The sequence below is a fragment of the Peromyscus eremicus genome, chromosome X (genome assembly GCF_949786415.1).
Source record: "Peromyscus eremicus chromosome X, PerEre_H2_v1, whole genome shotgun sequence".
NCBI lineage: Eukaryota > Metazoa > Chordata > Mammalia > Rodentia > Cricetidae > Peromyscus > Peromyscus eremicus.
In genome coordinates, this window is record NC_081439.1 from 112,751,877 (window position 1) to 112,766,248 (window position 14,372).

Here is a 14,372-nt window from a genome sequence, read left to right on the forward strand (position 1 = left end):
TACCTCTCCAGCATGTGCCCAGATTACTGTCTGTTCAAACTGACAGGAGCCGAAGGAGTGGGGTGAGGCGGATGAGGCTATATTTTGAAAAGCCTGACCTTTTCAGATACAATTGAATATGGAAAACATCTTTGGGATGCTCCACCACCAGCACAGCAAAGACACAAACTCTATGAGTGGTTTTAGCTCACACTTGCTTCTGCAGGCTTAGGAATTGCTTTCCCACATTAGCTAAAGCACAGCATCCTGGCAATTCAGGGTAGGCTTTAAAAATATATATTACATTTATTTGTGTGTGCGTGGGGAGCAGGGTTTCTTGTGTGCCACAGCACTTGCGTTGAAGTTGGAGGAAAAACGTGTGGGAGTCTGGTTCTCTCCTTCCACCTTGTGGGTCTCAGGAACCAAACTCAGATCAAGATGGCTTGCTGCCAAGCACCTTCAATGGACAAGCCATCTCACCAGCCCCAAGGACAACTTTTTGATATGCAGGGAGCAGAGGAGAGCATACTTGGAGTCAGGAGGCCTTCCTAGTGGACCACTGGGAACTGTGAGCCTTAGAGACTGTCCTACCCCTAGGCAGCATCCATTTCCTCTGCTCACAGAACCATAGGAAGGAAGAGCATCTAACCACCTAAATCCCATCATAGCAAGCTGAATCTGACTTGGAAAACAATATTCCTCAGGCCTGTTGGGCAGGAGGGAGCAGCAGATTTATTTCACTTGGTTCTTTTTTTGTTTTGTTTTGTTTTTTTTGGTTTTTTTTTTTTTTTTTTTTTTTCGAGACAGGGTTTCTCTGTGTAGTTTTGCTGACTGTCCTGGATCTCGCTCTGTAGACCAGGCTGGCCTCGAACTCACAGAGATCCACCTGGCTCTGCCTCCCAAGTACTGGGATTAAAGGCGTGCGCCACCACCGCCCGGCTTCACTTGGTTCTTTTTTTTTTAATGGCTTTATTTCTTTTGTGTGTGTGGCAGGAAGTATGTATGCACGCACGTGCCGTGAGGCACAGGTGGAGGTCAGGAAACAATTTATGGGAGTCAGTTCTCTCCATGCATGTTCATGTGTGTCTCAGGGCTAGAACTCAGATCTTCAGGCTTGGTGACAAGCGTATTTACCTGCTGAGCCATCTTGCTGCCCTCCCCACCCGCACAGTTGGTGCTTAAAACAGGAGCTGAGAGAGGTTACAAGAAGGCAGCTTTTACCTCTGGACAAGGAAGAGCTTTTTGACCCCTGAGAGTTGCTGTAAAAATGTAAATAGGCTGCCTGCTAAAGGAATCAGTTCTGTTGGCAGAAAAGTGGTTATGTTTCAGACGCAGTACTCCTAGCCACACATCCTGCTTCCTTGCTCAAATTTGCAAAATCCAAAGCCCTAAGTGCGCATGATTCAATGTGACTGACTGTGAGATGCTGCTGGAACGAGGGGGAGGAGGCGGTTAGTTTGCTTGTTTTCGCCTATGTCTCATTATATAGCCCTGGCTGGCCTGGAACTCTCTACGTAGACCAGGCTAAATGCTGGGATTATAGGTGTGAGTCACCACCTCAGGCTGGATTTCTTCCCCTAGAAAGCAAAGTGCAGGCCTCAGAGTTGGGTCTCCTAGAGACTAGAGATTCAGCACTTTTCTGCAGTGAGTTGGAATGTTCTTGCTTTGACCCTGGCAGACTCACTCCAGGTGACAGCCCTTCCTTCTCCTGGAGGGCTGTCTTGTGTCAGGCAAGGCCTTCAGCCCACCTGTTTTAGCTACTCTGCAGAACCAATCCATTCCTCTGCCCCAAGGGAGAACAGCCACCAAGCAAGCTTGGCGAGGAAATACAAGATGTATGAACTCCAAACCATTTTTCACTAGTTTAGCAGTCCCCTAAAGGTACTTGATGAGCAAAAGACATGAAATTAGCATTCTTGACCTTTGCCCCCAACAAATCACCACTCCCCTGAAAGAGTGACTCGTCACAAAGCAGATTTCAGCCATTCCAGCCTCATAGACACAACCTGGAGCTGTGTGTTTTAAGAGACAGATTTCAAGCCATCTTGAATTCCACCCCAGCTTTAAATGAATTTGGCTTTCTAGTGTGCATTTCTCACAGAAAAAGCTTACCATCCCATACCCTACTTTCAGTAATACTTCACACTGGCGGGGAGGGGTGACCTATTGACATCTGCCAAGCAAAATTCCATGGACCTGTGCTTAAAGCGGTGGCTCAGTGCACTTCTGGAACATATGTAGTAGGTAAGTGTCAAAATTGGGGTTGGAGAGGTAACTCTGTTGGTAAAGTGCTTGCCTAGCATGCACAAAGCTCTGGATTCAATGCCCAACACCACATTAACTGGCTTTGTAGCACATGCCAGCCATTCCAACCATCTTACCACTGAGGAGGTGGGAGATGGAGGCAAGAGGCCAAGGAGTTCAAATTCATCCTTGACTATAGCAAGGCCAGCCTGGGCTACCTGAGATCCTGTCTCTAAAAAGATGTCAGGACTCCAACAGAAATCTCAGTTCCTGGTCGAAGGTGTTATTCAGTGTCTAGTAAATTGTGTGCCAAGTACACATAAGGCCCTGGGTTCCATCCACAGCACTGGAAAAATACAACTGTAAACTCAGGTGTTATAGCTCCACTGGGCAGAACAGGTATTTATAGGTAAGGAAGCTGGGACTTACAGTCTCCCTTCATCCAACCATCTTGAATCAAACAGAGGGTACCAAAGTCATAAAAACAATGTCACATAGGCATACAATGTTAGATGGCCAAGGGCAGCTTCACCCCAAAACCTCCTTTGGCTCCCATGCTCCCTGGTCATTAAGCCACACATATATGGCTGTTCAGGAAGCTCAAGGCCTGAGATGTTTTCTTCTACCTCTAGATCTTTTCCCAGGGCGGTAGGAACAGGTGATTTCTGTGGTAACTCAATAATTCAGATTTTCCTGAGTGTTGCCTATGTATGATTTCTGAAAGGTTTTGTGATAGTTGGATTCATTTGTTTGTTGTTTTAATTTTTGTTGTTTTGAGACAGGATTTTGATGTGCACCCCAGGCTGGCCTTGAACTCACTATGTAGCTTATATTAACCTCATACTTGTATCAATCCTTGTGCTAAGTTTACAGGCTGGACTGGGCCTAGTTTCAAAGGTTTCTCAATTTTCCTTCTTTTAAGGTTCCCTCCTCCTCTTCTCTGTCTTCTCCTTTAAAAGTAGAATACTTGTGGCTGGCAAGATAACTCATTGAGTAAAGAGTACTGCCGAGCCTGATGACCAGAGTTCAAGGCCCAGGACCCACATGACGGAAAGAGACAATTCACTCCCACAAGTTGTCTTCTGACCTCTACACATGGACTGTGATGCTTCCATCAGAATAAATAAATGTAGTTAAAAAAATAAAGACAGATATGTGGTTGTGTTTGTGCTCTCCAGTAATCCCAGCATTCAGGAAGTTGAGGAAGGAAGAATTCATTCAAGGCTACTTTGGGCTATAGAGTGAGACTGTGTCAGAGATATAGAGATGGAGAGAGAGAGGGAGGGAGAAGCAAGACAAAGAGACATGTACAGAGAGAGATAGAGACAGACAGACTCAGGAAAGATAGAACAAAATAGAAAAAAATCACACAGGAATACTCTAACATTGGGCATATCCTACCTTTTCTCTATCTTTTTAACTAAGCTTGTCACCTGGGTCCCTTGCTTCCTCTCTTGCTGGCCCAGGACCCATGTCAATGTACTTCCACAAGTGGGTGCAGAGCAGGAGTTGCTCTGTGGATTTCTCTTGGGCAACAAGCACCATCTTCCCTATGGCTCTTGAGGGCTTCTCCAGGAACCCTTAGACAGTAGCAGGACTCAGCTGGTCACTGAATTTATGACAGCCATGTTCCAGAGCTGAGCCCTTGGAAGGAGAGCTGGGGTGGGGAGTGGCTATAGCAATACCTACTGTGCCTCCTATAATAATGGATATGCTCGCGGTGGTGGCTCATGCCTTTAATCCCAGCACTCGGGAGGCAGAGCCAGGCGGATCTCTGTGAGTTCGAGGCCAGCCTGGGCTACCAAGTGAGTCCCAGGAAAGGCGCAAAGCTACACAGAGAAACCCTGTCTCGAAAAACAAAAAGAAAAATAATAATAATAATAATGGATATGCTCAAAATGACAAATCAAAGGTGATATCGAGCCAGGCGGTGGTGGCACACGCCTTTAATCCCAGCACTCAGGAGGTGGAGCCAGGCAGATATCTGTGAGTTTGAGGCCAACCTGGGCTACAGATTGAGTTCCAGGACAGGCTCCAAAGCCTGAAACACAGAGAAACCCTTTCTCAAAAAACCAAAAAGCCGGGCGGTGGTGGCTCACACCTTTAATCCCAGCACTCGGGAGGCAGAGCCAGGCGGATCTCTGTGAGTTCGAGGCCAGCCTGGGCTACCAAGTGAGTTCCAGGAAAAGGTGCAAAGCTACACAGAGAAACCCTGTCTCGAAAAACCAAAAAAAAAAAAAAAAAAAAAGCTACTGAGAGGCAGAGGAGATACATCACAGGTGGAGTCCTACTAGTTTAGTGTGCACAAGGCCTGGGTTCTATCCCCACACTACAACAAAACAAAAAGATGAGATTCAGTGCAGAATTGATCATCTTGTGAGTGGGGATGACAGAGGGGGATATTTGAGGGTGATAGCTACCATTTGTTGAGGGGCTGGCTGACTGGTACTTATTTGTGTCTGGGTGTTCCCTTACGTTATCTTGTGTACTCCTAGGAGCCTCCTGAGATACACGGTGCCTTATGGTAGTGATGAAAGAGAAGGCCACCGAAGTGAGATGTGTAGCTATCTGTCCAACATCATATAATTGCTTGTCCATGCCTCCTATGCCCATCACTTCAGCACCTGTGCCCGATGGGCTTCACCATAGCATGCTCACTGGCCAACACTGCCCCGTAGGGAAGAAGGAGGTGCCAATAGATGCTTCAGTTTTCTGTGCTCTGGTCTGTTGCCATGGGAAGGGCTTGAGCTGCTGTGCTCATCTGATTGGTGTTTTATCTGACTCTTCCTGTGTTTTCCCCCTCCCCCAACACACACACACATTCCCAGGAACACACAAAGTCCTTAGAAGGCATAGCTGCCCCCTTTGACTTCCCCCTCCCATCCAGGCTGGAACTCTTATCCTAGGATCCAACCCTCCCCGGAAGCAGGAATCTATGTGCTAATGTGTTAATCCTCCTATTCAAAAGGTCGTTACTTCCCTACTGTGGGGACCAGCAGCAGTCTATAACCCGCCCCCTTACAGTATTTCTGTCCTGGGGTGAGCCTTGTTCCAGCCTAATTATAGCACAAAGGGGAGTTTAGACCCACTCCGGCAGTTGTTTAAATTTACTGGGAGCAAAGGGGGCTGGGGATTAGGAAGGTAGCATGAGGGTTCCAACTTCCAAATGACTGAAGACCATGTGATGGCCTGGGCTTTTAGAGAAGCCAGGAGGGTACCGAGAGTCGAGTCCTGCAATGCGCTCTAGCCAGAGGGGTCACCCAGGAAACAGTGGGAGGAAGCCTCCTAGAGAATTGGTCCCTCCTGCGGACCCAGGGGTCCTTTGTTGTAGGAGGCTTTCCTGGCAGTGTCAGACAGGCTGGCTTCAGGTTTCCCACCTGAACCTTCGGAAAACACAGAAAGAATGGAATGGGGACCCAAGTGGGGAGGACAGATATGGACCGCCTCTGATAAGTGTAGCCGGGGCACTGACTCCTCCCTAGCTGAGCAAATAGAAGAGGGAGAACATGTGGGAGACAATAAGGCTTCACATCCTGCCCCTCTCTTGCCCTGCCACCTCTCAGGAACTGTGGCATGGAAGCATCCAGGGAAGAAGTGGACCCTGGCCACCAGATTCTGTGGAGGAGCAAAAGGAACACTGGCCTGGGAACAGGAGTCAGAATCTTATGTAGCTCAGGCTGGCTTTGAACTCATTATTACCTTGAAACTCCTAATCCTGCTGCTTCTACTTCCCAGGTGCTGGAATAAACCCCCACAACCAGTTTATGCAATGCTGGAGATCAAACCCAGAGCTTTGGGGCACTCCAACAACTTATTTCAGTCTCCGCCTCACCCTGTGTTTTTTGTTTTTGTTTGTTCGTTTGTTTTTCGAGACAGGGTTTCCCTGTGTAGCTTTGCGCCTTTCCTGGAACTCACTTGGTAGCCCAGGCTGGCCTCGAACTCACAGAGATCCTCCTGCCTCTGCCTCCCGAGTGCTGGGATTAAAGGCGTGCGCCACCACTGCCTGGCTCACCCTGTGTTTTATGGGTGCTCTGAATATGTTGAACAAACTCATCTCTAGTGAACTTTCAAGTATCCCTCCCTATTCTAGAATTCACCTCATGAGGAGAGTTTCTGGAAAGTAGAAGAAAGGGTGGGGCATGAGACTGAAACACAAAGAGGACCTTTGTGTCGTCCCCCACCCCTACCCCCGCCCCCGCCCCCGCCCCCGCCCCGGCAATGAAAAACTGGGAAGCAATGGTGGTTGCCCATTGCTCAGCCCCTTCTGAAGTACTCTATGAAGCCACAGATAACCAGCTCCAAGGGTCCCTGAAGCCCACCAAAGTGCTTGTCTACTATTGTCTTATGAAGATACTCTGACTGCCAAAAAGCCCAAGAGCCTACTGAGGAAGTGGGAAAGACAGGGCAAAACACACCAGTGCTTACAGTCTTGAGAGTGGGGGTCATCCCTGGTCCTATAGTTCACCAATGAGCAAGACCTAGTCCTTGCCCTCAAGGAATTCACATCATAGTATTGGCACATCTGTTTGTATAAACAATTTCTGTATTTTTCTCATTGCTGAGAATGGAACCCAGGACCTCAAATATGCTTTTTTTTTTTTTTCACCACTGAGCTCCACTTGCAACCCTATAAGAAAGTCATTTCAAGGCAATGTGGTCAGAAGACATATCCAGAGTAGAAGAGGGATAGTGCATTCTGGCTGCAGAAACACGGGGAAGGTTCCTGGGAGAGACATAAAGAGTAAAAAGGTAAAACAGAAAGCTGAGCATCATGACTCATGCCTGTAATTCCAGAACTTGGGGGAAGGCTGAGGCAGGAGGATCACTGTGAATTTGAGGCTAGTCTGTGACACATGGCGATTTTCAAGTCAGCATGGGCTTCTTAAGAGTAAAAACCTATCTCAAGAAAAAGAAAAAGAGGCAGGAGGACCTCTGAGTTCGAGGCCAGCCTGGACCACAGAGTGAGTTCCAGGACAACCAGCACTGCACAGAAGCCCTGTCTCAAACAACAACCAAACAAAAAAGTACCACCCCCAAAAGGAAACAAAAAAGAAAAGAGACAAAGAGAAGTTGAGAGGTCACTAACCAAGAAGGACTGAGAGCAGAGCAAGATGTTCCAAGAAGAGTCACAGGGTCATGCCACAGTGATCCATGATCTTCAGTGGGAGCAGCGTGGAGTTCAGGATTCCAAATCCAGCTTCAATAAACTATACTCCAGAATCTGGATGGTGGAGGCTCAGAGAGTTAATGTCATTCTTGGCTACACAGCAAGTTTGAGGGCAGCCTGGGCTATATAAGGCCCTATCAGTGCCCATGTACCAACAGATAATCTCCATACTCACACACATACTGGAAGTGTTAATTGGACTCAGTAGCTACTTTTAAAAAGTGGATATAAAGTTTGGAAGGAGTGTGTTTTGGGGACCCAGGAGTAGAGAGAAGTAAAAGGGCAAAGTAGAGGACTGATATGATCAAAATATATTGTATAGCTGTAAAAACGAAAAATAAATGGCACAAAAACTTAGAGGTTTTAAAACTCAAAAATTAGAAATAAATAATCATTCTAGAAGAATATTAGGGAGGGTTGATGCTAAGCTAAAGAGTACCTAATATGCTACTGAAGACACAAGACAACTAACATGCATGCCTTCCTGGGAAATAATATGTTTTAGGCAGAAATTGGTTCTACCAAGATTAAAATATGGTATTTATTTATTATCTATCCCCCTGGGCATAGAACTGGGCCCTGCAACATTAGGCAAGTTACTCTGCCATTGAGTTACACTCCCCAGACCTAAGGTGATCTTTCAGTCTAGCTGATCTTAAGAGGTGAGGAGGTAACCGGAAGTCCAAGCAAGCCAGTTCTTCTACGACCTTAGGCACATACATTGTCATATAAAACGAAACGAACAAATGGGAAACAGGGACAGATCTAAAGTGCTTCTATAATGGTCAAGATGGCAAGGCCATGCCAGAAAATTACTATGAAGTTCCACTAGCTGTTTCAATGGTTTTGGAGTGTTTTTATTTATGTGTTTGTTTAATTTTGCTCTTTACATTTTTCCCTGGTCTATTTTCAGGAGAATTTGTTTCTCTTCTCCTCTATGATTTTCAGAACATTTCAAAAGTCTTCACATGAAAATATAGGAGTCACGACTTGTGGGTAGCATGTTAGCATTTGTGGGGACAGTGAAAGGGCAGGTAAACCCTAAGATCCGTCAACAATTCCTTTTCCTCTTGATTGGAAGGAAGGAAAAGAACATGTTATTTCTGCAGCATAAGGTTCCAGATTTTCAGCATATTGAGTCTGGTCTGTCTTGGAGTCGTCTACAGTAGACGGATTCCTTTGTGCTGGGAAACATTAGGAAGGTCAATATTCTTTTCTCATTTTTTTCTCTTAAGAAAAGGGTTCATTGTCACACTCTAAAGTGGGGATATTAGATATCATCCAGATAATATGCTCAATGGTCGGGCAGACTTCAGTTTCAAACATAAAGCTCCAGGGCAAACAGCTTTTATGTATTCAGTTACATGGCCTTTATTTCAAAGATAATGTTTTTCAACAAATGCTTCTCAGCCTAGGAGGGAATACAGAAGTGAACAATCAAATGAACTAAAAATCATAATGAAACTAATAACGATAAATCCCCAAGGGCAAACAATCCCAAGAGGCATCGCTTTGGGCTTCCCAGTCAACCAGAACTGCCTCAGAAAGGCAAACTCTGGAATAGGTTAGGGAAAGGCCTCTTGCCAAAGATAGGTGCTTGGTGCCCAGGAGGAAGTGGGAAAAGCAGCCAGCTGAGTAATCAGAGGACTTCCCTACAAGTCCGGCCTGCCAGCTGATGAGCTATACAACAAGGTGTAATCACTTCCTGTCCCTGGCTTTCAGCTTCCTCAAATTCAAAAGCCAGGTCTAGGCCTTGACCTAGAGGAAAGTGCACAGGAACTGGAGTCAGATGCTGAGTCAAGTAAGGATGCTGCCTTCTGCTTCTGCCCCTAGCCAGCCGGTGTTGGTGGGGAGGTGTTCTCCAAGCCTCAGTTCCCTCCTGTAAGTCAATGGCAAGACTACTTTTCTGTCGGAGGCACCCTGAAGAGGAAAAGGGAGACTGCTTTAAAGTGTCTGCCACGTACTAGGTAACACTCTTTGGTTTCCAACTTCTTTTCTAGTCCTACAGCACAAGGGACTCAATCCAATTCCTTTCTGTTGGAAATCCAGTCCATGCTTTAAAGGAAACCCCTAATTCCTAATCACTGCAAAATAGACACACACACACACACACACACACACACACACACACACACACACACACACCTGAATCGCCTCCCCTAATTCCTAATCACTGCAAAATACACACACACACACACACACACACACACACACACACACACACCCCTGAATCGCCTCTTTCAGTTTTCTAAATTGCCACTAAAACTTTCTTTCTGGGAAGTATTTGGCCAATTCACCATCTCAGAAAGAGCCTATGCACAGGGCCTTTTCCTCCCTAGCACTGCTTGAACGTCTCTTCCCCCAAAGCAGTGCTGGAGTAAAGGGGAAAGGAGGCCTTTTCTTTCCCTTGCAAATCCCAAAAGGACACTGCCCAGAGGCAGAGCTCCCATTAGCCTCGGATTTCCTTCCTCCCAGGTGTTCCATAGCAAGCCTGTGATTTCACTAGGGCTTCCAGCGGCAGAGGTCCCACAAGAGCAGACTCTGCACCTTCCAGTCTCTGGCTTGAGGGACTAGTCTATGCAATAACAGGGCCCTGAAAAACAGAGCATCAGCAAAGATGTTGGGGGATCTGGATGGCTTTGCTAACACAACAGTTGAGGGCCACTGCTTAATGGCCAAAGGGAAAGGAATTCTTTGTTCAGAATGTCTTGCTTCCAAAGATGTGTGTTTGTAAAAGGAATATACATGGAACCCCTCCCCACACACATATTTGTAACATATATATGGAATATATATAATGTTCCATCTATAACTATATAAAAGTAGAATATAGCCACATTACAGAAACTTTGAAGAAAAAAAAAGGAGAAAACCCTATTCATTCATAATTACTGCTCTCAGACTGTAGTGATCGTTGTTGTTTTTAGACATTTCCCAATGTGCAGGGGTGAGTGCATGTACACTCGAACACACCCATACCTTGCTTTCCACAATTATAAGCTTTTCCATGTTAGACTTCATAGTAATTTTTTTAGTAGCTGCAGATCATGCCCAGTGAATTCAGTGTCACTAGTTTAACTAAAAATATTCTGGTTTTAGAGGCCAGTGATTCTGTTAAAAACTAAAACCACAATGACTATGCATGAGCATAAAGTCTTCTCACTAACACCACTTACTATTCCCTTGAAGTAATTCCTAGACATTGAACTATAGGATTAAATGGCAGTATAGATGTTTATAGCCCTATAAGTCCAGCCTAAATGCTTTGCAAAGGGTTGGATCTCTTTTTCACAGTAAGTAAGAGGGTCTTTTATTTGTTTGTTTTTGTTCTTACAATTTGGGGGAACAACAGGGTCATAGACTGCCTCAGTTTGTTGAAAGTATCTTTCTACACAGGCTAATATCTCCTTATAAATAGTCATTTAAGTGTTCAGAGTTAATATGCATGTATCCTATTTTCTTACAGTGTTGGGGGTGGGACCGAGGGTCTCACATATGCCAAGCACACACTTTGCTACTGATCTATAACTACAGACCAACTTCATTTTGAGATGGGAGTCTGGCTTTGTTGTTCAGACCAGACTTGCATTCTTCGATTCTAGGGATCCTCCAGTTTCGGCTTCCCAAGTGACTAAAACTACAGGTGTGTTCCATCACAGTGCTCTTCGGTTACAGAGAAAGTAGCAGTCGTCCCACCTTACCCCACACTTATTCATGAACTGGATTACTAGGTTTTTCCTGTTGTTGTTTGTTTATTATTTTCCCAGACAAGGTTTCTCTGTGTAGCCTGGCTGTCCCAGAACTCACTCTGTAGCCCAGGCTGGCCACCATCAACTCACAGAGATCCACCTGCCTCTGCCTTCTGAGTGCTGGGATTAACCTATTTTCTCTCTCTCTCTTTCTTTCTTTCTCTCTCTTTCTTTTTTCTTTCTTTTTTTCTGTTTTTTTTTTTTTGAGACAGGGTTTCTCTGTGTATTTTTGGCTGTCCTAGAACTCACTCTGTAGACCAGACTGGCCTTGAAACTCAGAGGGATCTGCCTGCCTCTGCCTCCTCAGTGTTGAGATCAAAGGCATGCTCCACCACACCCAGCTAAACTGTTGTTTTCTTAAGCCTCTTAAACTGGTAGGATTTGAACAAAGAAATTATGCTTAGTGAATGTAGTTTTGGTCCCAGAACGATGTTGAAGGAGAATGGCAACATGCAGGAAAGAAAAGCAAAGAGAAGGGTCAGAATAGACTATGACGTGGGAGAGAGGCATAATGGTTGAAAATGTGGTCCTAGCTTCAGGGGAGAGAAACAGCTAGTAGCTATTTGGACAAATTGAAAGCAAAGAACCTGGGGTTAAGACATGGAATTAGCATCAAGGATTTGTTAAGGATATAAAAACATAGTTTTGATTTGTTAAAGAAATAAGAATCTGAGGCAGGCATGGTACAAACTCCTGTCATGCCAGCAGCAAGAGACAGCCACTGGAGAATTGTAAGTTTGGGGCCATCTTGGGCAATATAATAAGACCTTGTCATTAAAACAAAGTAAATAAAGAACAAGTTGGTTTCAGGTACTGAAGGGTGAGGAGCATGCCACTGCCTCTGTCCCATTCTCTGTGTGCTGGAGATAGCAGTAGGATTTCTTGCATACCAAACACACACCCCACTGCTCAGTTACATCTCAGACACACTTCCTTTCAGTTATTGACCACCTAACTTATTTTACTTGTGTCCTAGCAGTTGTTGGGAACCATCTCAATGAATTCCCTCAATAATCCAAGAAGGGGACATTGTTTCATTATCCCCATTTTACAGACTTGGAAACCAAGGATCAGAGATGTTTCATGTCATAGCCAAGGTCACTTATATATTATAAATGGTAGAAGTGAGGATTTGGAACTAAGCCTTCATGCTTCAAACCCAAGATCATGTAGATCAAGACCAAGAATTGGATGAAGAAAGAGAAGTAATCTTTAACCAGACCATGATATTCTGGATTCAGATCTGGGAAGAGAAAGGCCAGAGAGACCAGAGGTTCACAGCTCTACATTCTTGTAGGACTAGAGTCAGGGCTCTGCCAGGATCTCAGCTTCAGCCTGAAATGGGACATCCTTGAGGGCTGCTGAGCAAGGCAATAAAGATCATGATTTTATTTACTTATCCCTCTTCCCCCATATACAAGACATCAAATTTAAGACTTGCTAAGCAAGCCTGTTACCCCTGAGTTATAGCCCCAGCCTTCTTTTTGTTATGTTTCAAGTTACAAGATAGGGTCTTGCCAAGGCCTTCAACACACTCTATGTAGTCCAGACTGGTTTTAACCTCCAGAGTGCAGGGATTACAGGTGTGTGCCACCATGCCCACCAATATTTTGATCAAGATCCTCAACAATGTCTTAAAGCTTTGCTACTGGCTCACTCAGGAGGCCGACTTCTGTGTGTGTGTGTTGTGTGCTGGAGATGAATCCCAGGGTCCTACACGTGCTAAGCATATGTTCTACCACTGAGCTCCCCATGAGCCTCCAACTCCTCCAAGGACCAGCATATTGGATAGAGGTTGTGAGGATCTTGTTTACTTAAACAAGCTCTACTCTGCCTTAGATCGACAAAAATATATTGCTTGTGTTCAATTTCAAATGCTTCCTGTCTCCCTGTTAAAGGGGGGAATACGGAGGGATAGACAGATGGCTCATCAGTTAAGAGCATGTGTTGCTCTTGAAGAGGACTCAGGTTTAGTTCCTAGTACTTGCATGGTAGCTCACAACTGTCTGTAGCCCCAGTTCCCAGGGATCTGATACCTTTTTCTGGTCTCCTTGGGTACCAGGCATATGTGTAGTACACATACATACATTTAGGCAAACACTAATACAACACAATATAATAAATAAATCTTTTTAAAAGTTTTTTTTAAGCAGGAAATTGAAGCCATTTGTGGTGACATACGCCTGTAATCTCCATCCTTGGAAAGTGGAGACAGGAGGAGAAGGAGTTCATGGGCATCCTCTACTCGGTGGGACTTAGAGACACTTAGTTTTCATACCAATTTTTCAGTGCCTCATTGTTTTTTTTCTGTTAAAAAGGCATTGGGTTTGAAATAGAGACAGTATTCAACTGTTTACCAATTAAAATGTGTGCTGATATTACCACCCTCTATTCTGCATAGTTGTTGGGGTTCAAAATCAAAACCCAAACCCAAACAACACTCCAACGTGAGGGGCTCTGAAGCAGCCTGAGAAAACAAGTGTTGCTCTGCTTTTCTTGGGCTCCCCTTTCTACCTCCCAAGGCAGGCCATAGAAACTAGAATTCTTCTTCCCTAACAGGACATAGCAACAGGACCTCTCTCCCCTAAAGCCAGCCATAAAACTTGAAAATATGACTCTAGACTTCCCCTGTCTTTTTGTCTTGGATGGAGCTAGCCATAAAGAAATGTCCTAACCTATCTTGTCTGATAGTAGATCAGAAGACCCAACACCCCCTCCCCATTACAGAATGGCTCTATACCCAGAAGGAATGCTGCAGAGAGGCCAAAAAGAATCTGAACAGACAGGCTGTGCTGGGTCTCCCCCTTTGGTCTATTAGCATTTGCTTCTAAGCTTTTTGTTCAATCTCATTTCTGTAAGACTGTCTGTGCTTCATAAAACCTCAGTATAAAAGTGGATAGTTCACATAAAACTATGATCAAATCAATCTGCTATGCTTTTCCCTTGTTAATCTGTCTTTTGTTATTAGGGGTGTCTGCTGGGGCCCTTTATGATGGGCAGGAAGAGGGATTACTCCCTTTTCCTCTCCTACACAGTTTTTGAAAGCACCCTTCTACAACCTGTATCACTGGCATCACAGAGGCTGCTCATGGAATGGGAAATAGCTCAGTTGGGCGGGTTTGAGACCTGGTGTTCAGAACCCCCACACTCAGCACCTGGAAAGCAAGGAAGCTCAGCCGACTCATTTTCTTTAGAGATCATTTGAGTAAAACAACAGTATAGTTATACTAGCT